General features: G+C 34.9%; 1 protein-coding gene across 2 annotated transcripts in view; it reads right to left on the bottom strand.

Annotated features, from left to right (window-relative positions):
* Positions 1-26,129, bottom strand: part of MTPAP (mitochondrial poly(A) polymerase) — a 190,205-nt gene that overhangs the window by 23,200 nt on the left and 140,876 nt on the right. The window lies entirely within an intron of this gene.

Raw genomic sequence — 26,129 nt, 5'->3', positions numbered from 1 at the left:
ATAAAACTTTACCAATCAGTTTTCTTGTTGCTTTATTCAATCTCGATCGTGCATAGGGCACCGCGTTGGATCGATGCAGTGTTGACTTGATCGTCAATGAAGGGATAATATGATGGCTAGAAAAAGTATTGTTTCATACGAACCTTCGTTCGCATCATTTTCAAACACCGTACGTTTGTAAATGTATATATATACTCATATGTTCATACAGACATGTGGTGTTTAAAAACGATGCGGGAATACATTGAAACAGTCGCTCACTCCTTTCAAGAACGTCATAAATCAAAAAACTTAATTTTTCAGGAGAACGTTTTTAATGTTTAAAAATATAATACAATGTGTTAAAAATAAATATCAAGCCACTTATTTAACTTTTTCATATGCAACAGATCTTTTTAGGTAAAACCTGAAGGTTTTTTGTACATTCAAAAAATATTTAATATATTTAAAAAAAATATTAAATAATACCTTTTCTTCAAAATGCAAAAACAACACTTTCTGCCCTGTAGCGGATAAATATAAAGTTAAAAATATGCCTCTTTTGCTGGGATATAGTACATTTTCTGGGCATTCCGAAAACATGCACAACTAAAAATTGACGATTTTTGATTTATGACGTTCTTGAAAGGAGTGAGCGATGTGTCACAATAGATTTTAAGAAACGGTGGTATTTACCAAGCGAAATTTAAATTAAAAATGGATCGATACTACCACAAAGCGACTGCTGAATCAATGAAAATATAACCATTGAACAAAACAAAAAAAAGTGGTCAAATAAAGGGTGATTGATTCCGATGTTCGATTAGCTGAATCATTGTTTATTGCAACTGTTTCTTCAAAAAAAATGTTTATACTAGAAATTATTAATTGCATAAATGCAAAAAAATATGACTACTCGCTGGTAACCATTTTAAATGTTTTACATGTTTTATCCGTTTGACAATACCGGAATTTGCAATAAAATCTCAAAAAATATTTATGTGAGTTATTAAAGTTATTTCTGGGAGAATTGTGATTTTTAAATGACTGCGAATTTTCATAAACGAAGCCAAGATTTCTAAAATATTCAACTAATCCAATTACAATGTTTTTGGCGAATCTCATGAAGAATTCCGGATGATCTCATCAGTGAATTGTATTTATCCTGGTAACAATTTAGCATTCCGATTTGATAGAGTCAGAAATTGGTTTTCTTCTGGAAATAAAGAAAATTCTCTGACACTATCACCATTCGTAAACCTGCCGCCAGTTAGGATGCTTGTGGTGAAAAAATCCAAATAAATAAGATATTTTTACTAACGTTACTTATGTAGAATGTATGATTTATTTTATACATGCAAAGATATAAAAACCTACATGTAATAATACATCTAATCCTACATCTAATCATATATCGTTTTACCGATACGAATGCGTTTGAGTGATCGCTGAATGCAGTCTACTTTCATCCTTCTTTTGACAACTCCATGCTTCATTTCCATCAATTTGGGTTGATACCAGGACTCCGTTGTGCACTGTTAGTTTAGCTTCCGCATGACTTAATTGAAGGAATTTATAGTGAGGGACATCATTGGTACAAGGGAAATGAAATGGAGGAATCATATAAGGCACCATACAAAAAAAGGAAGAGAATAGCAATATTGTATGAATAACAAAAATAATTTTAAGACTTAAATGTAAACACAGTGATGCGAAACAAAACGATGAAAATAATCTTAAAAAAAGTAAAGATTGAAGAAATGAGAAGAGCGCATCTGGTGGCAAGTCCACTTACGTACGTCGTTCTGTCACTCTCATTCAGAACTTCTCTTTCTTTCTTACATATCTCACAACTTTAAAGAATTATTACATGTCTTGTAATTGCAAGTAAAATGCTTCTTATTTTTCGTCCTTTCTCTTTGTAAGTCAATCATCGGCCCTTGACTCTTAGATTCGGAATATTTATTTGTTTACTTCCCGGAGTCTCAAGGAACAGTCGGTAAAGAATCGGTTAGGTCTCCAACTTGACAGAGCAATTTGCCTCATCAGTTATCGCCGGGCAATAATCCTCCTTCTCCAAGTTTAAAGTGCCCATTCATCCGAATAACTTGGCGCTGGAATGGCGCCAGATTCTCCCGAGGCGACACATTAATGTGAAAGTGACAGCGATGAATGATCGCGCGACCAGCCACCAAACATTAGTTTTCGTGTAATTTTCTTTTAGTTCCATTTGTCATTCAGTTTCGCTAAGTTCGACCTTTCGAACTTAGCGAAGGAAGGGGAGACCTAGCTTTTCGCATATCAAAAGTATTCCAGCATTCTTGCAATGAGGCAGAATTATCTTCCTCATTGCAAGAATGAAACATAAAACAATTATGTATACTTTTTCTTCTTTCATTATATTTGGGTGGGAGGGTTTTTAGGAAATTACGTTCAAGTGATTCTGATATCTAGCTACGGCGTATGCTTACCATGCTCCTTCTTAGGCTCCAATTTCATTATATAAGTTTTATAGCCTATTCCTAATTGTGAGAAGGTTTGCTCTTTATGATAAAAGTTACTATAATTTCATGTAATTCTCGAGTGAAAAGTTCTAGGCACTCGCCATCAAAAATATTGAGAACTATAATTTTATATTTTTAACTGAATGAGGGTAGATAGGGCAGGTTGGGTTAGGTAGTTACGGGGGTGAGGATAGGCTATTATTTTTTGTAGTTTTTTCCAAAGTTTTCAAAACGAGGCAAATATTGAAACAGGATTTGTGGATTCGGATAGTAAAAATCAAGTGGACTGGTATTCTGAATTCGGATTGATTGCGAAGGGATTTCATTATTAAATGCAATTTTCTTCAGATATAAATGAAATCCCAAAGGATTAGACTAAGGCATGACCCAATCAGGAGCTTCCTATTTGTATTCTAAACATTTTCAGATTAAAGGGAAGTTCGTAACGTCCAGAGAACGCTGATTACTTTTACGTGCTTTTACAAAGGTTACTCTTCAAATACAAAATTTAATATATTTCTTAAAACATGTGTTACGTATATATTTTAAAGTTTCGGTATGAATGATTCAACGACGAAATATCGTATATTTATGATATTTTAAATTTATAATGACAAGAAAAACATAGGGTATAGTATCAAGTAAGGATTTAAAAGGTAAAGGGGTAAAGAGAGAAGATCCACAAAAGTGATACTTTGGGTTTCAATGATGTAAATTGATATTATTTTATCAAGAACTTCACACTGAATTTAAACTAATAAGCAAGCGAATTTGTGACAAGGCATGTTATTCAATAACTAATTCTTTTCTTGTAAAAATCTTAATAGTGACCTCTTTGTGGAATTAAACCTATTAACACACTCGAAATATTGTAAAATATTCATATTATGCCGAATACCCGGACCTTTGTACTGTATATAAATTGAGTCTTTGCTTCTTTCTTTCTTAATGCTAAAACTTTCAAAAGAATCGTACAAAAGAAGAAACGTGTCATTTGAAGTCACCCTTAAATTTGGTACGTGCCCACGTACATTAATTGGCGGTCCAATCATCTCGGGAGCACCTCCTTCTCTTCTCCTCTCCAGACGTGTTCTATCTGCGTCAGTGTGACCCGACCCCCTCCCCCCGCCTCCCCTAGCGCGTCCTCGAAAGGGATAAGTATGAAGTTTTGTGCAAATTGCTGTTCGTGACCAAAAGTGAAAGAGGCGAGTCGCGAATATCGCTTTAATGGCAATATTATATATTGAGGCTAAACGTGCCTCAGTAACAAGCCAGGTAATAAAAATAAATTTTATTTGCACAAACCGGGGTTGGTTGTTAAATAGTAGACCATTTCAAAATAGAACAGTTCATTGAGAATGTCATTTATTTTCATGTGTCTACAGTACCTAGTGTCCTTAAAAGACGAGTTCAAATAAGAATCCACACGTTACGCAAGCTAACATGATTAGGATATGCATTCGTTAGTGCCGTAGCCATTACCGTTATTTTCCTTTTCTCTACTTTAAAACCTTCCTTCTATATATATTTTCCCATATATATAAGAACTGCTATCAGTTGTTTTCTTCACCTTCAACTCCAAGCGACCAGACTATAGAATGAATTGCCTCGCTGGGCGAAAAAAGCAGCTTCTCTGTTACCTTCAATAAACGCCTTAATAAACATTACAATATATTTTTATAAGCGGAAGGGGGGGCTAGTTGTTACGGGGGCAAGTTGTTACATTCTAAATAACTCCCCCTAGTGAGGTACTGTGGCGTACGTGTCGCACAGCATGTCTAGGTATCGCGTCTGCAGTGCTCGACGGAATGTCGCTCTTGCCGGTCGTGCGTAATTCAAATAAAACCGAATATAGTGTATTTCGTATCTAAAAGTAACTTTCGTTGATTGATTTTGAAGTTTAATTGTATTCCAACTATAAGCGGTAAGTAAATTAGTAAAACTGCTCACATTAAGATAATATATCGAAATAATAACACTTTCCGTGTTTTGATGTTATAACAATAAGTTTTTATTTTAGGTCAAAGGGGCTAGTTGTTACAACAATGTGGGGGCAAGTTGGTACTGTAACAACTAGCCCCACAACATTTCCCTTTTACTTCAAATGGCATATTTATATAAAAATATTAAACCATTTATTATTATTTTTCTAGAATTTATATAACAATGGTACGGACATATATAAAAAAGACCAATAGGGGTGAAATTTCCGAGGAGAACTACAAAAGAGCAGCTAAAGAAGTAGCAGAAAAAAAATTATCTATTCGAAGAGCTGCCGAAGTATATAAAGTAAATTTTATGACGTTACATCGTTACATAAAACGTCAACAGAATGGTCCAACCACAGCTAACTTAGTGGGTAACAACAAACCTCGCCAAATATTTCCTGTCGATCAGGAAAAGGAGCTTGCAGCATACATAAGTACACGTAGCAAAATATCTCTTGGCCTATCGACTACTGATGCAAAGAAGTTAGCATTTGAATATGCTTTTAAAAATCAAATCCCTTATCCCAATAATTGGAATGATAATAATACAGCAACAAATTATTGGTTGAAGGGTTTCATGAAACGAAATGGGACTTTGTCAATTCGCACGCCGGAAGCAACAAGCCCGAGTCGGGCGACAAGTTTCAATAGGCACAATGTAAGTACCTTTACTGTCATCATATCATTATTTTCTGTGATCCTCTCCTTCTGCCCCATCAACCCCTTATACCTGATCCTACTCCCTTTGTCTCCCTTGTTTTCATTTTACAGTGTCGTAAATATACAACTTTGTAATTGTTTTAGCGTTCTTACTGAAATTCCTTAGTACAGTGTTTTATTTTTATTTTTCACTTATATGTGCAAGCACTAAGAGACCACTAGTTTTAAACGGCAGTATAAGGTACCTAGACCACTATTGCTTTTTTACTATTACTGTTTTTTTGGATGGATAGAAGGTATTACTTCATGTACTTGTATTCTGTACAAGAAGCTTAAGAACTTAAATAAATATGAATGGATAAATTCCGAATATTGCAAAATCGACAGCGTCAATTGCATGAACCTATTACATGGTACTGGTAGATGGTAGTCTACAAGAGCTATACCACAGATGTATGTATACTACAAAAACTGACTTATAACTGGAACGAGCTAAATTACAGTCACTTCAATTTTACTACGTTAAAATCTGCAAAAACTTGAACATTTTGTTAAGCATTCAGATTAGCGTCGTTGTTTCTTGAACCTCACACGAGTGTCGGATTTCAAACGATGAGGCATAGTTTCTCGGAACCGTGGAATCCTTTCGCTTTCGGGTCCACTTGGAGCACTTGCATTGGAACGATGCCAAAGAAATTTCCTTGAAAATATTCTGAATGTAATAATGAAATTTACTGTTTTATACACTCATTTATACAGCGCTTGTCACTACATAGAATTTTACTGTCCGGCAGAACTACTACGAAGTTTGACAGTTAAGCGAGATCGAGTTCACGCGCACCCTGATCGAGCACCAGTCCGGAGAAAGACGGACAAGTGCTCAAGTCAATCATCCAACTTTTTTCATGCTACACCGGACCGTAAAAAAAAACCGGACAGTAAAAATCCGTGTAGTGCACAAGCGCTCATAGCGTCACTCATACTTGAACATTACTAATCCGGACAGTTTCTTCTTCTTTAGCCCTCTGTCCTCTACTGGTAGATATAGGCCTCTTCTGTGTCCTTCCATTTTTTTTGGTCTGTTGCTGCTTGCAGCCAAGTTTTACCCCCCACAGCGGCTTTAACGTCGGACCATCTTTTTGAGTCTTCCGACCCCTTTTTTATTCTCCCAAGGTATCCATCTTCAAAATTTAGGGATCATGTCCTGCCCATCGCCACATTAGTCTCGCTACGCTACCCATGATATCCGCCATTCTGGTTCTGCTCCTAATTTCTTCATTTCATGTTTTATCTCATAGGTATAAACCAAACATGGATCGCTGTGTGCATTTGAACTTCTCCGCATTTCTTTTTGTCAGAGCCATGGTCTCTAATGCGTATGTATGCAGTCACTGTAGTGTATAGAATAGAACGCCACACTACTCTGTCTTTGCAAACATTCTTCTCCTCTTCCAATGTGGAATGCGTGCGTTTTTTCTTTCTAAATTTTGCTCATTACAAATTGAAAACAGCTCGATGTCAGATGTGGTGGGAGTAGAAAAGGATAGATATGTTTTTAAATACTTCGATGGTTATAATTGAACTTTTTGGCTTATCTCAATCATTCATCACACTATACTCCGCGGTCGATTACTTTCATCAATTTACAGCATATTGTTTTAATCATTCTTGCAGCATTCCCATGTTGGCATCCTTACCTATTTTTACATCCGATAAAACGCTCTCACTTCCGGTGCTGAGAGATTAGGTCCATCCTGTATTGTGACGTATTGTAATCAATATGCGTTTATCAGTTAAGTAGGCGGATGCACAATATGGCGCCACCGGATGTGACGCGGCGTCCATTTTATGCAAATCGTCTACTTAAACAATAGCAAAGTTGTGTTCTTAACCTTTTCATAGCCGCAAATAAATTACGCGGCAGTGCTCAACAGGCCAATTATTTTTTTGAAAAAAAAAAGTTGTCTAAAGATTTTTTTTTGTTGTTGTTTTTATTGAATTATAATTTACTTACCAAATATTATATCCCGCATCGATTGTTAGAGTTTTATTCTTGAAGTTAAACCAGTTTCAAATTTTCAGGGTTGTCACACTAAGTCGCACACGCAAGTTTTTATTAAATTTAATATTAACACACAACTATTATTTATCAATGGAATATTTTAAAATAATAAGAAAAACACAAAAAAAATTGAGCAAAATAAAAACCCCTGGCGTTCAAAACAATCGATTAAAATAATCAATATTTCAAGTGGTTTGAGTGGTAGCCCTAATGACATCTGTCAACTGTCAGCTGAAAGTGATACCGATAAATCACTTAAAAGTATTTAAAAACTTTATAAAATATTTTGTGACAACTTCAACTGATGGCAATGTATGTTCCGTTTTTGACAGATTGTCAATATGAGTTAAAACTGCGGAGTAATACGTCATCAAAAGTACTGACGAGATATCTCGTCTCTGGCCATACGGGCACTCCGCCATTTGCCGAGATATCTCGTCTCTGGCAACCATCGGGTGAAATTACGTATTACGACTGATTTTGAACGAAACGAAATTATTATCATACGAATCCACCACCTGTCGATCATTTTTCATGTGGTATGTGGTATGTGATGCCTCTTCGATGTATTTTAATAATTAAATCATTTTTATTGATTGAATATGGTCCAGGAAAAAAAATTGCTATGATATTGTATGGTAAAAAAAACCCTCCCATATACACCTGGAATACCGACATTGAGTCGTAAATAAAATAAATTAATAATAATAAAAAATAAAACCCTTTTCCGCACCCAAATGGTGCATAGGGCACTGTGTCATATAAACGCAGTGTTATCTTGATCGTTTTTTTTACACATGAAGGAAAGGTGATCAGCCCTCCGCTTCAGGTACCAGTCCATGGAAATATTGAATAAATATTACAGTGAAAAAATCACTTATATTTATTTTACCCCCCTTGGGAATCGAACCCGGGACCTCCAGAACGGTAGCCGAGCGTGCTGACCATTACACTACGGAGGCGGTTTTTAGTTTAAATTGATATAAAATGGATTAAAAAACTGGATATTGTAGGATCTGTCTTGTAGGATCATCATCACAATTAATTGCTAGAACCGGATAGTACTTGAATTTAACTTGTATGATCCAGTATAATTCATATAAATAAATCACTTTTATCTACATTTTAAGTACGATATGAAATTTTGGTAAATGCTATCGAAAAAATACTCTGTTTACTGATTATTGCTCATATGGTCATGGCTTAGCACGAAAATGCCAAAAGTATGATCGATATAATCTCAATTATCGAATATAAATAAACCCCGAAGAGGGCAACAGGTTGTTGCCGAAACTAGTTGCTTAATAAAAATGTGAGTGGATCAAAACACAAAGTATTTTTATTTCTTGAAATAATATATCAATATGATCCACATAGTTAATGCTTTCAATATTCAAAACAGAATATTAATTCATTTATTAACAAAGACTTGTCCTAAAAAATACGTATTTTTACATAACGTCCTCATTTACATTATAAAATACATTCATATAATCGAAGAAGCTCGTTCTAAGCTGGTAGCTTTGACATATCGCTCACTCCTTTCAAGAACGTCATAAATCAAAAAACTTGATTTTTCAGGAGAACGTTTTTAAAGTTTAAAAATATAATACAATGGATCAAAAATAAATATCAAGCCACTTATTGAATTTTTTATTGTGCAACAGATCTTTTTAGGTTAACCTGAAGGTTTTTTCTCCATTTGAAAAATATTTAGTATATTTAAAAAAATAATTAAGCAATACCTTTTCTTCAAAATTCAAAAACAACACTTTCTGCCCTCTAGCGGGTAAATATTAAGTTAAAAATATGCTTCTTTTGCTGGGATATAGTACATTTTGAGGGCATTCCGAAAACATGCACAACTGAAAATTGACGATTTTTGATTTATGACGTTCTTGAAAGGAGTGAGCGATATACGCGTAGAAAGAAAATTAAAAGAAGGAAAAATAATGGTATGACAGATTAATCGATGTAAACTAAAAAGAAAATGAAAATGTAAGAAGAATTATCATCGCGTATCTCACTCAAATTTCTTATAAAAGATTACATTACATTGCCTCTGTCATTGACAAATTATCATTACAGACTGTCGTTACTACTACTTGTCGATGGTCTGTATATCTGTGTAGACGAGGCGATGAATTCAACGTTGTAACTGATCGTTGTCTGGTTCTCTCGTTTCAGAATCCTTATAAGGTCAACGAGTACCGCCAACCGTGGACCATACATGGTCAAATTAGTTCAAGCTCTCTTTCGTACGTGGTAGATGCAGACGTCGGTAAACCCTGATAAAGAACTGCCTAATAAATTTATACAAAGGTCAAGATCATAAAACGGTAAAACTATTGAAAAAGGCGGTAAATTATAAATAACTAACTATTAAATTACAATTAATAACTAACTAACCATCACGCCGCTTCCCCGAAGGGGTAGACATAGAGAATAGAACACCACACCACTCTGTCTTTGCTAACATTCTTCCCCTCTTCCACGTTCATGCATTTCCTCATACATACCCGCCGATTATTACGACTCCTAACCTGACCACTTTCAAGTATTTGGCATACCTGATCGTGCCATGTTTTTCTCGACCTTCCTCTGCTCCTTTTTCCAATTACATTCGCCTCATAAATTATAAATTATAAATACCTAATGAAAACCCGATATTTGTGTTTTATTCGATAAAGGAATCTGTCGTTAGTTTTTGTAATTGGTGCAAATAAAAATTCTGACTAATGTGAGATTTAAAAAATTGGTTCTACTCTCTTAAGCACTTTTATACAATAGACTAACTAGATTAGGGGTAGTGAACTTGCGGCCCGAGGCCGAATGCGATCTCTTGGCTACTCGATAGCCCAAAAAGTAAACAAAAAGCTTATTTGAAAAAAAATGTAAATTAAGTAACGCGACCTTATGTAGCTTTCTGACATCTCTACATACATAGATGAAGAAGAATATGGAAGTCTGGGCATTTACAGGGCTTACGGCCGTCATAGGCTGGTTTAAGTCACTTTACACACGTGTAATAGTCACCAATTCTACCCATGATTGACAACCACACTAATCAAATTCTTGGAACTTCTAGATACATTGATCAAACTCGAAACACAGTTCTTGAATTCAATAGACTTCAATATGTTGAGATGTAAAAAAATAACTCCTAATTGGAGATAATCCAGATTTGTGAACAAGTATTTGGACACAATCAATATGTTGTACCTTATGTTGAATTTGATCTTTGAATTTAGCCTAAAACTAGACTCTCACTAGAACTTAACTAGAGACATCTCACCAATAGATGTCTCTAGTGAAGTTCTAGTGATTCAAGAACAAGGTTTCTAAATTGGTTCATATATACAGAACTTCCAAGAATTTGAGTAGTGTGGTTGTCAATAATGGGTAGAATTGGTGAATGTTACACGTGTGTAAAGTGATCACTTACAGCCCCGTAAATGCCCAGACTTCCATATTCTTCTTCATCTTTGATGAGATGTCAAAAAATAATATGACAATATTTCCCTTATCTGGGATGCAAAATCAATAAAAATATTTGCCGAAACAATTTTAAAAGACGACGGTGGAACCAAAATGAGTCATTGGCGTGGCTAGAATTATCGTTAGAGTTGTTGCTTTGAATTTTTATAGTTTATTTTTCAGTAGTTGCTTACTTGGTATGCTAGAGACATCTTTTTGTGGCCTTACCGGAGTATTTCTTTATTTAGGACAAAACATTCCAGCGTTTTACTTGTTACTTACTTCTTTTGCATACATAAGTAGGATTTCGAATGTTTATTACATGAGCGCTTAAAGCTACCTACCTAATGGGGCTATTCAGTTACTTGTACGTTAATGTTAAAAGTATAAAAATTGAGACTTACACTAATCTCGTATATGGACATATTCTGTGAGCCTCCGCCGTCCGCCTCCGTAGCGTAATGGTCAGCACGCTCGGCTACCGTACTGGAGGTCCCGGGCTCGATTCCCTGGGGGGGGGGTCAAATAAATATAAGTGATTTTTTCACTCTTATATTTATTCAATACTACCTTGGACTGGTACCGGAAGCGGAGGGCTGATCACCTTTCCTTCATGTGTTAACGATCGAGATAACACTGCGTGTATATGATGCAGTGCCCTATGCACCATTGGGGTGCGGATAAGGGTTTGAATGAAAAAATAAAATTACATAAACGTTTGATCTTGTAAAGAAAAGTCGATACAAGTTTGTGTCGGGTTGTGGCACCGTGGTTAGTGTCGCGGACTCTTGAGTCAGAGTTTCTCGCTTCGAACCCACTCTACCACAATTTGATACCTATTTCTAATCATGAGCCGCTTAGGCTCACAGAAATAGTATGAAATTGAAGTATTTTTGTAAATACTAAAAACACAAATATTTCTCTTTTCTATTTTTTTTTTACAAAAATCAAGCTGGTACAGAATAGTCCCACAATCCTATGCAAAATACTCTTCAATTTGTCACGAAAACATTTGTCCCTTGTGACTGACATGCACGCTTAAAGAATAAACAAAATGTTTTGTATTTTTCTCGAATAATCTAAAGGCTTTTTCGCAAAGTAAGGTGAGTAAGGTAGTAAATTAAATTCTTGGGGTCATTCTTACCAGGTAGAATGATAAAACATTATGTTAAGTTTCTTGTATTTGCTTGTGTGCCAGTAAAAGACAGCGTACTCGAGGCCAAATTTTTCTGCAGGTTCGATTCTTCGTCGCTCGTGAGTTGAATTTGATTATAAATTCTATGAAAGTTTGCATCATACAGAGGTTAGGTGATTATTTTACTTTGAAGTGTATGATTTTTACTTTAAGTTTTACCATAACCTAAAATCTTACCTAAAACCCGGAATCTTATGTTAGATCCCTCGGTGTGTGGAAACAGATGAAGCTAAGACTATGTATCGGGACTCAGGACATAATTTATTCCTCAGGCTACCCTTTTTTTGGGTCAAGGGATCTTGCATCCCTTATGTCACTGCGACCATATTAGGTCTATTGTGACTTCCCTCTGTATTACAGCTCACTGCCAATACCTACATGAGTCATGTAACTCACGACCTGTCTTGGTGGTAGGAGCTTCACCTTCTCGGAGTCCAGTAGAGGTCCTCCAAGGATGTAAGTTCGTTTGTGAGCAAGTGCGTCACAATTGTAGAGAATATGGGTTGGCGTTTCGTTATCCTCCATACAAAATCTGCATAGTGGGGAGTCATGAAGTGAGATTTTTGTCATAGGTTTCCTTAGTCTGCAGTGTCCTGTCAAGGTCCTGGTTAGGATCCCTATTTGTTTTTTGCTAAGCTAAGACAGGCTTGGTGGAAATGGAGCTGTGGTAATAGAAGTAGCCCCACGTATATAATACGTAAGGTGATCTAACCTTGTCTCCTTCTCTCTGGAACAGTTCCCGAAACATCCAATCCGATCCCACACATTCCAAACCCAAAGGCAATGTAGAGTTAATTTATGGACTTAACGATAGCACTCTTTCTCTTTCTTCTTCTTCTTCGTGTACCTTATCAGGACCTCCAACGTTGGCCACCACTATGGCAAATGCTTCGCGGTCATGCGCCGTCCAGAACAACTCCTCTTATCTCGGTCCATTCGCGAAAATTGCGAAGCCACGATGCTTTTTTTCTGCCAGCTCCTCACAGTCCTTGTATCTTTCCCGTCATTATGATTTACAGAATGTAGTATTTCTCTGCACGAAATACGTGAACCAGATATGAAATCTTCCGAACCTTGATATACGACAAGAGTTCTCTGTGTAATCCAGCTCTTCTGAGTACTTTTTCATTTGTGACCCTATCCACCCAGGGAATACGAAACCATATTTCAAACGTTTCAATCCGATTCATCCAGGTCTCAGAGCCACATTGCAATACGGACCACTCTTTACGAGTCTCTGTCGAAGTTTAAGGACTCTTTTTTCATTGCTAGTATTCTTTATTGCATCGATTGTTACTCCACCTCGTAGTCTAATTTCCAGGAGACCTACTACATTTCCAAAGCACGGCCGAGGTCTCGCAGTGGACCCGGCGGTATTCCATCGGCGAATCGGTCGGAGAATTTTAATGCGCGGCTATTTCGTTTTCTAACGTCACCCGGGCACGGTCGGGCGTGCTGTGGACGCCAACAAGAAGGCCCCCCGTGTTGGGAATACTAAACGCGGCCGTAACGTTTCAATTTGCTCGCGCTGGAATCCTGCGAGGGATGAGCAGGAATCCCCACATCCCCACATTCCTGCGCGACATCATGGGAAACTTGAGCCGGGCGCAGAATCTCGGAAGAAAAAATGCAACAAAGGAAGATGACAATAAAATAAATAAAAATATTTCTAGTCAAAATATCCATACATACAAATGATCCTCCACGCAGCTATTCGGAATAACCAGGCAACTGTTTTAATAAAGGTAAAGGTCTACTGCAAACTTGGTCAAGTACATACTTGGAAATCTAGCTTTCAAAACACATTTTTCTTTTCTTTTCTTGTAACTTTTATCTGATATTATAGATGCAGCATCGGGTGCATAAGGCACTGCATTGTATCTACGCGTTATTGGTTACATAAATCCATAGTTATTAGTTCTGCGACATTCTTCTTCTTCTGATGTCTCTCCAACTGATGAAGGTTGGCAGCCGTACTAAGATATCTTAAATGATATGTCCCAAGGCAAAGAGATAGCTCATCAAGTTGAATCCCGCTTCAGTCCCTTACTAGAGACTTCTTACATCTCTTCTGCGTTCTATTTCCCCATCCTTATTTCCTAAGCTATTACCGGACCTCATGGTACTCAACTTTCTGTCTATCTACTCAGTTCCTAATACCGATCAACTTATAAATATTATTAGAGACATTACTATCTATCAAAAGAATCCCAACCTCCATCCTATCCATCAAACCTCCTCCTTAGTTTTTCCCTCTACCTCCTTCCCTAAACCCCCTTTTTCCTTTGCCTTCCTTTGTAATTTATGTTTTTTTTTGTGTTCAAGTACTATCTACTCTCTGATTGCAAACAATATGGTATAAAATTTTTGACCTATATCACTAGTCTGTTTTTGGTGGTAAGAAGAAATTGATTTTTAGCAATGAGCCAGCCAATGTACTTACTTCTTATCTGTACATGAAGTTTTAATAAAATAAATATTAAAGCCTCATTCGCTTTCCTTGAATCTAGGCGTCGAAAAGACTAACAGCAAGGAGTAGTTGTTGATTGCATACCCCTTATCTTGCCAAGTATGTTATCTTTTTGTAATTCTTTTTCCATCGCCAATTTTTAATTCTTAACCAGCAAAACACGACAATCTTATCACACCTATAAATAGTTATCGGTCTGAGAATGTTTGTTTTCTTGTTACGTGGCGTGCTATCTTCCACATCCCACAGTTTGGTACACATCACCAGCCAACGGATGTAAACATTGAAAGATTAGATACAGTATGCTTATTCTGCGAATACAGCATAATATTTATTCAAGTAACCAAAAAGGTATCTAAAAAAAGAGCGTCTTAACGTCTCAACTTTCTAGCAAAATGAATTCCTGGACTTGAAAGAAATCTCGATCAATCAAGTTACATTTAATAGGACCCTGAAGGTGTGAAGCCATGATAAATAGGGTAAGAGTATATACTAACTCCGCCTCCGTAGTGTAATGGTCAGCACGCTCGGCTACCGTTCTGGAGGTCCCGGGTTCAATTCCCAGGGAGGGGGGGTCAAATAAATATAAGTGATTTTTTCACACTAATATTTATTATATTACCCTGGACTGGGTAATATTGAATATATACTGGAGGGCTGATCACCTTTCCTTCATGTGTTAACGTTCAAGATAACACTGCGTTTATATGATTCAGTGGCATATGCACCATTGGGGTGCGGATAATGGTTTGAAAAAATAAAAATAAATTATATATAAGTACTAACTAAAAGTAGTCGTATTTGCATGATTACTAGATATAGAAAATGTGATTGAACAACTGCTTGATCCACAAATGTGGTAAGATGGAAACGTTCCAGTACGACAGCACTGATGAACGATTCAAGTTATATGAAAAGAATGAAGACAATTTTTTTTATATTTCGTAAGTTTCTTCACGGGAAGACGTAGTACATTCCGAATCCTGGCAGCCGTTATGGCGAGGATTTCAAAGTGTTCTTTTGGTAAAAACAATGTTCAAAAATACGTATTTAATCGAAATTCTTGACAAGATATAAGTATGTATGTATTGTTTTTCACTGTATTTATCTATGTCTCCAATTCTTCTTTGTCGTTTCCGTCATGATTGGGGATCATGACCTTTCTGAAACCTCAGGTGGGTCATTTTTCTCCATCAGCTCTGTCCTGTACCATTTGGATAGCGGATGAAAGCGAGACTAGCCAAGACCTTGGATTTTTCCATTGCTCTTTTAAAAAATTACGAGTCTTTTCTGCACATCAAAAGAAAAACTAATACGAATATTTCCACATTGCTATTATTATTGAATGTTTGTACTTTGGCAATTTTCACTATTATTTTTTTCCTTTGCATTTTCATTCACGTATTTTTCAGCTGATAAGACCGTATTTTCACGGTCACAACTTTTCCATAGTACATATTTGTATGTGCAATGTTTATATCGCTGTTAGATAACACTCAAAGCGTACTGTATCGACCTATACATGTGCACTTTTCGCACAAAACTATATCCATATGTGCAGTTTATGCATTAAGATAAGATATTTAAATATTGATCCTAAAAAGTAATCTTTCTATTTGAACGTACAAGATACATAACTCAACACACGCCTTCGATCAATACGATACCTTATAATAGTAAAAAAGTGATAAAAGACTTATTTGATACTCTTTGTTATAGTACCTTATACATAATTGGCGTTAAAAGGATAATTTAATAGTAAATTACCGTCGGTTTGTACCTCGTTTGCTTAAAATCCATATAAACGCAACCAGTGTCTTTACGTTTGACAAAATTTCCAACGAAAATTAGTAAAACTGTGAAAAAATCTATATTTTTTGCACATATCGCTCACTCCTTTCAAGAACGTCATAAATAAAAAAACTTGATTTTTCAGGAGAACCTTTTTAAAGTTTAAAAATACAATACAATGTATTAAAAATAAATATCAAGCCACTTACCGAACTTTTTACTGTGCAACAGATCTTTTAGGTAAAAATATTTAGTACATTTAAAAAAATATTAAACAATACCTTTTCTTCAAAATGCAAAAACAACACTTTCTGCCCTGTAGCGGGTAAATATTAAGTTAAAAATATGCCGCTTTTGCTGGGATATAGTACATTTTCTAGGCATTCCGAAAACATGCACAACTGAAAATTGACGAATTTTGGTTTATGACGTTCTTGAAAGGAGTGAGCGATATCTATACTCTCATTCATTTAAGGCACGTTGACTGTTGATTTTAGTACAAATAATTGTTATTTATTGAACTTTTTACAATGGCTTATTCTGAAAACACACGAGATACATATTTTAAAAATTGAGAAAAAAGTTATATAAAACATTATTTATAACCCTGTTATAACAGATTTGCGTTTTTTGTTTATTTTTTCTAATGTTAAAAATAATTAGTATCTACTTTTATACAATATACCCATAATTGTGGTATTCCTATTATTTTCCTATACCATTAGGTAGGTGCTGCCCTGAAGAGAGGCGTACTAAAATCTTCGACAGAACTATCTTGACAACTAATCCTAATATTATATCAATATTACAGGAAAGCTGCGCCTAGTCGTAATAAACTTTGATGCAAAGAACAGCTGATAACATATTTAATAAGTTTTTTTAAATTCTCTTTCGTATACATATGCATACATGTGAAATGTATGTTACGTATTTATATACATCATCTTGACCATCGTTATGCCGACAACATGCTTCCTCAGCGAATATCAGTGCATCTCAACCTTTTCGCTACTAACACCCGTTAAAAATATTACTAAGTATTTTTAATTTTATACTTAATTTCTGCCAAGTATTCTATTGCACATCAAATTAAGGGTTGGCATGTGACAGTTATTAAATATAATTTAAATGTAACTTTGTTTTAAATCACTATAAATTTATAGTGATTTTAAAACAAAGTAACATTTCAATTATAAAATGGAAAATCACAAAGTTAGTGCTTCAAATATAAATCAAAGTTATTAAATATTCGTCAGCTTACTAACAGTCTTTCGCAATTGTATTAAGTTTTTTTGAAACAATTGACATATTCTTCTTCTTCAAACCCTTATCCGTACCCCAATAGTGCATAGGGCACTGCATCATATAAACGCAGTGTTATCTTGATCGTCAACACATGAAGGAAAGGTGATCAGCCCTCCCCTTCAGGTACCAGTCCAGGGTAATATTGAATAAATATTAGAGTGAAAATATCACTTATATTTATTTGACCCCATCCTTGGGAATCGAACCCGGGAGCTCCAGTACGGTAGCCAAGCGTGATGACCATTACACTACGAAAGCAGATATAGGCATCTAAATATACCATACTAAAACATTCAATGAATTAAAAATTACAATACTGTAACATTTTGTACTTAGCAAAAAAAACAAAAGCCTGAAATAGTTCATCCCTTTAAAAAGAGGACAAATTCTTTCTTTGCTCAATACGATAGAGCACTGTGACAAATCCTATTAAACGTGGATATCAGCATTATAACAGCGACTTATTTGCTACTACCGATACCAAAAAATGTTATTGAACTCACCGTAATGTTTTTATGGTTTTGCTGGAATGGTGCCAGAATTAGGATGGAGCCAAAAACTCCTAGGCTTACCCTATAAGATTTGATCATCTTTAGTTCTGTTTCTGTATGTGTATATATATATATATATATATATATATATATATATATATATATATATATATATATATATATATATATATATATATATATATATATATATATATATATATATATATATATATATATATATATATATATATATATATATATATATATATATATATATATATATATATATATATATATATATATATATATATATATATATATATATATATATATATATATATATATATATATATATATATATATATATATATATATATACATACATATATATAAATATATATATATATATATATATATATATATATATATATATATATATATATATATATATATATGTATATATATATATATATATATATATATATATATATATATATATATATATATATATATATATATATATATATATATATATATATATATATATATATATATATATATATATATATATAGTTTTCAAGGATTTTCATCCATTTTTTTTTTCAAATCCTAACACTATATGTCGCCTGCATTATCTTTCAACTCTTTCACAAAGCTTCTTCCTCTATCTCTCTTTCCTTCTATTTCCCCTCTATTATTGTATCGTCGTCGAGCTGGAGGATATGTCGTATCATCTTACTACTTTTGTTTTTTTATTGATTCTGATAAGGTTATTTTTTCTTTCATTCTTCTTAAAATTTCTTCGTTGGTCACTGTTTTCATCTCTCAACACCACAACTAAAATATTTAATGTCTCTATCTCTCTTAATCACTGTCCAGAATTCATTACCATAGAGTCTATACTCCAGACAAAGGTTTTAATAAATTTATTTTTGGATTGAAAACATTAGGAAGAGTTCTTTAAGGTGGCAGTGCATGTGGGGCGAATGGATAATGAGAGAATGACTAGCCAAATTTATGAGTCTAACGTGAGCGGGAGAACAAAACGAGGACAGCCGAAAAAATCTTGGTACGATCAGATCAGAACCTAAAATCTGGTGGTGTTTGCGTCATTGGAGGGCATGTATGATTAGATGTATGGATGTGAAGGAAGCTAGGAGTGTACGGCTGTCCAAACTCAAAACACAGTAAGGGACAGTAAAATCTACTTAGTCCAAAAATGAAAAAAAAACGTGCTACACAAAATTTCCCTTACTGTGTTTTGAGTTTGGATAGCCGTGTATGTCAGAATAGAGGAGTGTTGCGTTCCATCCTCTCCGCCTATCGCTGCGGCGAAACAGCATGATGGTAGTTTTTTTTAAATTGCTTTGTCATTTGGGGATTTAAAGTAATATTTATGTAATAAAAAATATAAAAGTATAATTTATCAATCCAAATTATCCAATTTATCTAGTGCTGATGTATCTAAGGTTGATCAAAATATCATTGTTTTAATATGTCATATCCATTATTCCCATATGCGTCATTAAACTCTCATATGCATTACTCTCGAGCCACAGTTACGCAAGCAGTGAAATTTGAACACATGTTGATAATTAATATTTTTTGTTCCAAATAACTTACCTGCGGATATCCTAACGCTAATACATCCGGAAACGTTCGTATTTTACCTCTGTTATACATTTTTTCCCGATCAGGTGTTGGCCGTAAAATAATAATTAGTTATTCACCTGTCCCCTTCTGATGCACCTGTACTCTCTGCTCTCTGCTCTCTGGTCTCTGCATGTGTGAGGCGCACGTATCCTTGCACACCTGGTGTGATGCGTGCGCGTCAACTTACTCAAGACATTCAATGGGGGTGTTTGCTGTTAAAGGCGCAAATACTCGTACCGATTGCATAATATCGATGATGCTCTATCTATCATATGTCGCTCACTCCTTTCAACAACGTCATAAATCAAAAATCGTCAAATTTCAGTGGTGCATGTTTTCGAAACGCCCTGAAAATGTACTATATCCCAGCAAAAGCGGCATATTTTTAACTTAATATTTACCCACTACAGGGCAGAAACTGTTGTTTTTGCATTTTAAAGAAAAGGTATTGTTTAATTTTTTTTTAAATATACATAATATTTCTCAAATGTAGAGAAAATATTCAGGTTTTACCTAAAAAGATCTGTTGCACAGTAAAAAGTTCAATAATTGGCTTGATATTTATTTTTAATACATTTCATTCTATTTTTAATCTTTAAAAACGATCTCCTGAAAGATCAAGTTTTTTTGATATATGACGTTGTTGAAAGGAGTGAGCGATGTATTTGATTATAATCCAGGATTCTGACCTCACATACTAATGAAAGGGAGAAATAGAGAGTCTAGTGAAATTCTAGTGACACTCTTATATTCACACATCAGCATGTGCAGATGATAATGTGGTGTTAGTAGTTTAGTCTTCTAGTCCAGCGCCTCCACGGTGCTGAGTCAAGCGACTACTGTATGAATATGGCTAGCAAAATCTTGTTATATAATATTATGATTAATGAGCGAAGGATAAAGTGGCTACTTGGCGTATTCTATTTATGGATATTATTTGTACAACATGTGACAGGCTTGATAAACATTACTATTCATTAGTTTCTGCAAATTCTGCAATGACATAAGAGGGCGATGTGTTCATGCTCCATGCCATTACCTACTTGTAACCGTAATTGGACTGTATAGTATGTACTAGAGATAACTTATTAATATGCGCAAATAATCAATTCTAGCTTGATATATCTAAATATATCAGTGATTATTGATATTGCTCGTCAGATAATGGTATTGAAACTCGACAGGATCCCTAGATACAGTTACGTTCAAATATGAAACAAATCATCGAAAAAATCGAGGGCATAATAAAAATCGAAAAACGTTTTATCGTATATTACTGAAAACTTGTCAGATTTACACTGGTCACTCCTTTCAACAACGTCATATATCAAAAAACGTAAATTTTCAGTTGTGCATGTTTTCACTAATGTACTAAATCCCAATAAAAGCGGCATATTTTTAACTTAATATTTACCCGCTACAGGGTAGAAAGTGTTGTTTTTGCATTTTTAAGAAAAGGTATTGTTCAATACTTTTTTAAATATACTAATTTATTTTCAAATGGAAAAAAAACTTTCAGATTTTACCTAAAACGATCTGTTGCATAGTAAAAAGTTCAAAAAGTGGTTTGATATTTATTTTTCATACATTTTATTATATTTTTAAATTTTAAAAACGATCTCTTGAAAAATCAAGTTTTTTATGACGTTCTTAAAAGGAGTGAGCGACATGTGACCTTTCAAAAAATTACTTTTCGAAGAAACGACACAACAATAACAGTTAGTTCATTGAAATTTTTGACGCGTTTTAATTGTATTTCATTTATGAAATCGAAATTATAAAAAAAAATTAAATGGAATCCAGAATGGTAATTTTAACGCACGATGCGGATCGACTGCGCCGTTAGTTTATATAGTTGGATTAGATGAAAATTGGATTTTATTAATCATTTTCGAGATCGCCTTGCCAGAAATGGTAGCCCTATTTTTTATTTATCCATCCGTATTCTGAAATCCTGTTGAAGTTTTACAAGAAGACCACAAAAAAGAGTAAACCGAATACTTTTTATTTATATCTTATCATTTGCTAGTAAATTACCGTGTGTACTTAAAGTCAAGATAAAGGCAACTCATTACATTATATTAAATTATTAATAAATGATAACGAATAGATAAATGAGAACAACACGTAGAAGTTTGGATACACTCCGTAATTTCTACATTTCCTCGTTCAAGAAACGCCGTTTGACTGTTTTTGTTGTTATTGCATTAAATAATGCTATTTATGTACTTTTTTCCATTCCTAACTAATATAAGATGAAAACATTAATTTAATTTGCTGATAATGACAAATTAAGATGATACTAAAAGTTGCAATGATCCAAAATCACTAACGAAGACACAACAGGACAAAGATTATATACTAGCAACGGGAATATGCTTTTCATGGTTTGAAACTAACCTAGGCCGTAGTTGATTCATTTTGACACTATGTTTTTACAATTAAAAATACTCGACGATGATATTTAACTTATTATTCTTATTTCACAGGCATAACAAAATGAACACGTGCCTGTGCACGTGTTCATTTCTATACACAACTGCACTTTCGTCTAAAATGGGCATGTCAGGTCACAAATAAGCTGTCTCACCATTTTAAAACAATCAATAATAATTGCAATTCACGGAACTCTCAAATCTTATCTGATATGCCCACATTGTAAAAATCGTTGATCTCTTAATCTGATTGCTCCAATTCTCGTTACGTTATCAGTTATCTATAATCCGACACCGTTTGGCAATAACCGATGATTGATCTAATAATTTAGTACACAAATTACGCAGACAACTCCAAACTTTCCGCTGTTTTTACACTTTTATCGCGGTTTATTAGAATTCCGATGCTGAATGATTTATGCGCCTCCGTTATCGCTATATTTCTTTTAATATCACCACCATTGTTATTTTTTCAATGGTTAAATCGGCGAATAAACAATAAGCGTTCGTCCCGATGTATGAGGTCATTGCCAAGGACTCGCCGAATGCCACATAAACGTACTTGTACATATCAGATACGGACCCAAACACGATGTTTTGTTCCAATATTATGTCATATCCCGTCATAACAACTTTATGTTTTCCGTTTAAGATACCGTTATCAGAGAAGCGAATGTTTTTGCTTAAAACTTGCTGTTTGGCACTGATCAATGCTCAGGATCGTCAGTTTCGTTGTGTCCATTCTCTCCCCGCCTGGATTGTGTGGGTGCATGATTCTTCTCCATTCCTATTTAATTACATTATTACTGGAAGGATCCAGTTTCTGGCCAAGTTGACGGCAGTGCGAACTCTTTTATTTGGTCACTCCATATTGAAGGAGATCGTTCTGTTGTTTGTTTTTTTCTCAAACTCATTTTGTAGCCTAAAGCACCTTAAGTAGGAAAGAATCCTTTTCTACATGTTGATAAATACTATCGCGTTTTATATATTTATTAACATAGTGCGTTAGAACTTGGATCTGAAATTAATTAGACAGATTCGATACCCGCCAATTGTAAAATAAATTCAAGAAATATTTATTTTCAATTGGTCGGGGTATTTGTGATGCATTTTTTACATGTTCCTTCCCTAGCCTTCCTATCCTACCTGCAGACAAGCCTCTAGAAGAAGAGACGTTAGAAGAGGATTATTCCTTTAGAAAAAAAACAGTATCAGATTATCTTCATTTCATAAGTAATAAAGCTAGACATTCTCGGTAGAAAATCAAATTGACACGATCGTAAAGAATAAAGATTTTTATTGTTATAATATGTTTTTTACACTTCGATCTGAGGCTGCTTTAGAGAAAAAAGTAATATGAAGAAGGTTCAGCGGCAGATGGAAATAAAGCAGGTGGATTTGATAAATAAATGATTACATAAAAGCAGCATGCAAAACCATAACTCAAATTAGACCTTAAACGACAATTCTTTTTAAACAAAAAGTCCTAACCGTTTCCACAAACATTTCTCTATCATTGTTCTTCTTCATCATGTGCACTCATGGTTCCCCAGACCTCGGCTCAGACCATGGCTTGAGACTCCGTATCCTGCACTATCTGGAACAGTTGCTGGACTCCTCTCATCCAGTGGACGGTCCAGTCGTATACTTTTTCAAGCCAGGACGGTCGCCTCCTTTCAATACCAGGTCTTCTTCTATCTTACCCTTAGCAATTAAAGAAAGTACTTGGTATTTCCCACTACGTTGTACCCGACCAAAATATGCCACCAAATTAAACGCGTTTTTCTTAGTATCCATTTTTAAGTTCTCGAAACTGGAATTGTTTTTGTTTAAAACAATATGCGTATTTAGCATTGCAAATTATATTTAACATTAAATAATTCGGTATTGTGAATGAAATTAATGTTGCATTAATATCAGATGGCAGTGAATGATTCAAAAGTTACCTGTTCGGCTATTGTATGCAAATTGGTTTCTCGGAAAATATGCGAATTTACCGACAATTTATGCATTTACGCATTTAGATTTATTACTCATATTATTATATAAGTAACATACATTGTCAGACTTATTATGTACTATGGTAAAAACTGATATTTTCCAATCTCTCTAAACAAACAAACACACGAATAGCGAATATTATCCGGTATGGAAATTTTAAAATTTGTCCGATGATAAAAGATGGCTAGATATAACTTTATATTCAGCATATAACATCGAAAGATAATGAGAAAAGAGTGATAAGTATAATAAAACTGGAGTACTTTGGCTACTATGAGGGGATAGAAATACGAGGTAATACAATTCATACGATTACATATTTATTATAAGGCAAAGTGGAAAGTAAATGCAGCGTAGGAAGAATAATAAAATAAAATAGAATAGTCCGCCTCCGTGGCGTAATGGTTGACGTGTTTAGCTACCGTGCTGGAGGTCCTAGGTTCAATTCCCTGGAGGGGGTGAAAATAAATATTATTGATTATTGTGAAATCGCGCATACTGTGTTACGAGTTTGATCAATATATCTATTGTAGAAGTTTCAAGTGAATGGTGTGGTTTCAAGTGAATGAGTGAGTGTTGCAGTTGTCAATCATGGGAATAATTTGTGAATGTTACACGTGTGTAAATTGATCACTTAACCAAGCCTATGACGGTCGTGAGCCCTGTAAATGCCCAGACTTCCATATTCTCCTTCATCTATGTTGAAATGTCAAAAAAATTCATGGAAAAATGGCTCCTAATTGGAGATAATCCAGATTTATGAACAAGTATTTGGACGCACTTCAAATGTTGTAAATTTATATGAATGCATAAAGCAGAAATTGTACAGACGGTTCCTATCAGCCATCGGCCGTCATTACAGCTACACTTTCCGTTTCGCGGCAGATAATAATTGCAAGTAAGTGCACCTGATTGCATGCCTCGCGAGGTGGGTTGGCGAGTGCACACTGCAGATAGTGCAGCCCTGCATGGGCAAGCGTGCAGTGACACACTTTAAGGTGACAGTTGCCGACTAACGGCCGCGGTCGGCACCATTCCGTCGTATCGTCGTCTGCAAGACACGCTGCGTGAACGTAATCACCGCGTGCCTCGGTATCTACCCGTGACATGCGATATAACAATTAACCTCTGCTAATAATAACCACCGCTAATAATATCTGCTATCATGTTGGAACGATAAACTGTCCACGAGCTTTCGGTATTATAAATATCAATTCTTCTTCTTCTCCTTCTTCTTCTTCTTCTTCGTCTTCCTTTCCTTCTTCTTCTTCATTAGCCCTCTGTCCTCCACTGCTGGAAATATACCTCTTCCGTGTTCTTCCATTACCTTCGGTCGGTTGCTGCTTGCAGCCAGTTTCTACCCCCCATAGCGACTATGTCGTCGGACCATCTCTTTTGGGGTCTTCCAACGCCTCTTTTGTTCTCCCAAGGTCTCCATCTTCAAAATTTCCACGCGTTTTACGCCTGTTCCTTCTTCTTCTTCTTCCTGGCTCTATCCCAACTTATCGTCTTTTTAAACTCTCCTCGTCCTCAGGTTGTCGTCTTTCTATCTTGGACAACGTTACCTAGGCCATGCATCCGAATCATGTTTTCTTTCTTCAGCATCCAAGAGTTCTTTGATCGTCCTCTAGATGTTATTTGAAGAACATTCACGGCGATTGTCTGGTTCGCAATATAGTTATCAGGTTCTCTGCATCCTATGTGCCCATACCATCTCAATTACGACTAAAGTTGATTAAAAATAATCGTTAATGGAATTTATCCAACGAGTATGTATTTATGTTTTGTTTAGTGATGAGAATCGAAGCATTTACGGCATTTTATACAACTCGTAATCCGAGCAAATTGATAAAACGCAGACACATTTCCGTAGAAACATTAAGGTATTATAATTTTTGATGGATCCGAATTTTTATCCCAGGTGCATAAAATAATTACAGAGTAAAGAATTGCATTTCCAGTCAAGGTCTAAAGGTGCATTTAGAACATCTGTCGCGTCTGTTTGGTATGAAAACAATAAAAAACGTATTACTTGATTTGAAATTAATTAAGATGTATATTTCTGTTACGAAATGGTATAAATGGAAATGGTATGTTTATTTCTGTTACAAAAAGTAC

This window comes from Brachycentrus maculatus, unplaced genomic scaffold (assembly GCF_059751285.1).
Source record: "Brachycentrus maculatus isolate JH-2025_06_01 unplaced genomic scaffold, ASM5975128v1 h1tg000242l, whole genome shotgun sequence".
NCBI lineage: Eukaryota > Metazoa > Arthropoda > Insecta > Trichoptera > Brachycentridae > Brachycentrus > Brachycentrus maculatus.
This window is presented reverse-complemented; position numbering and strand designations above follow the sequence as displayed.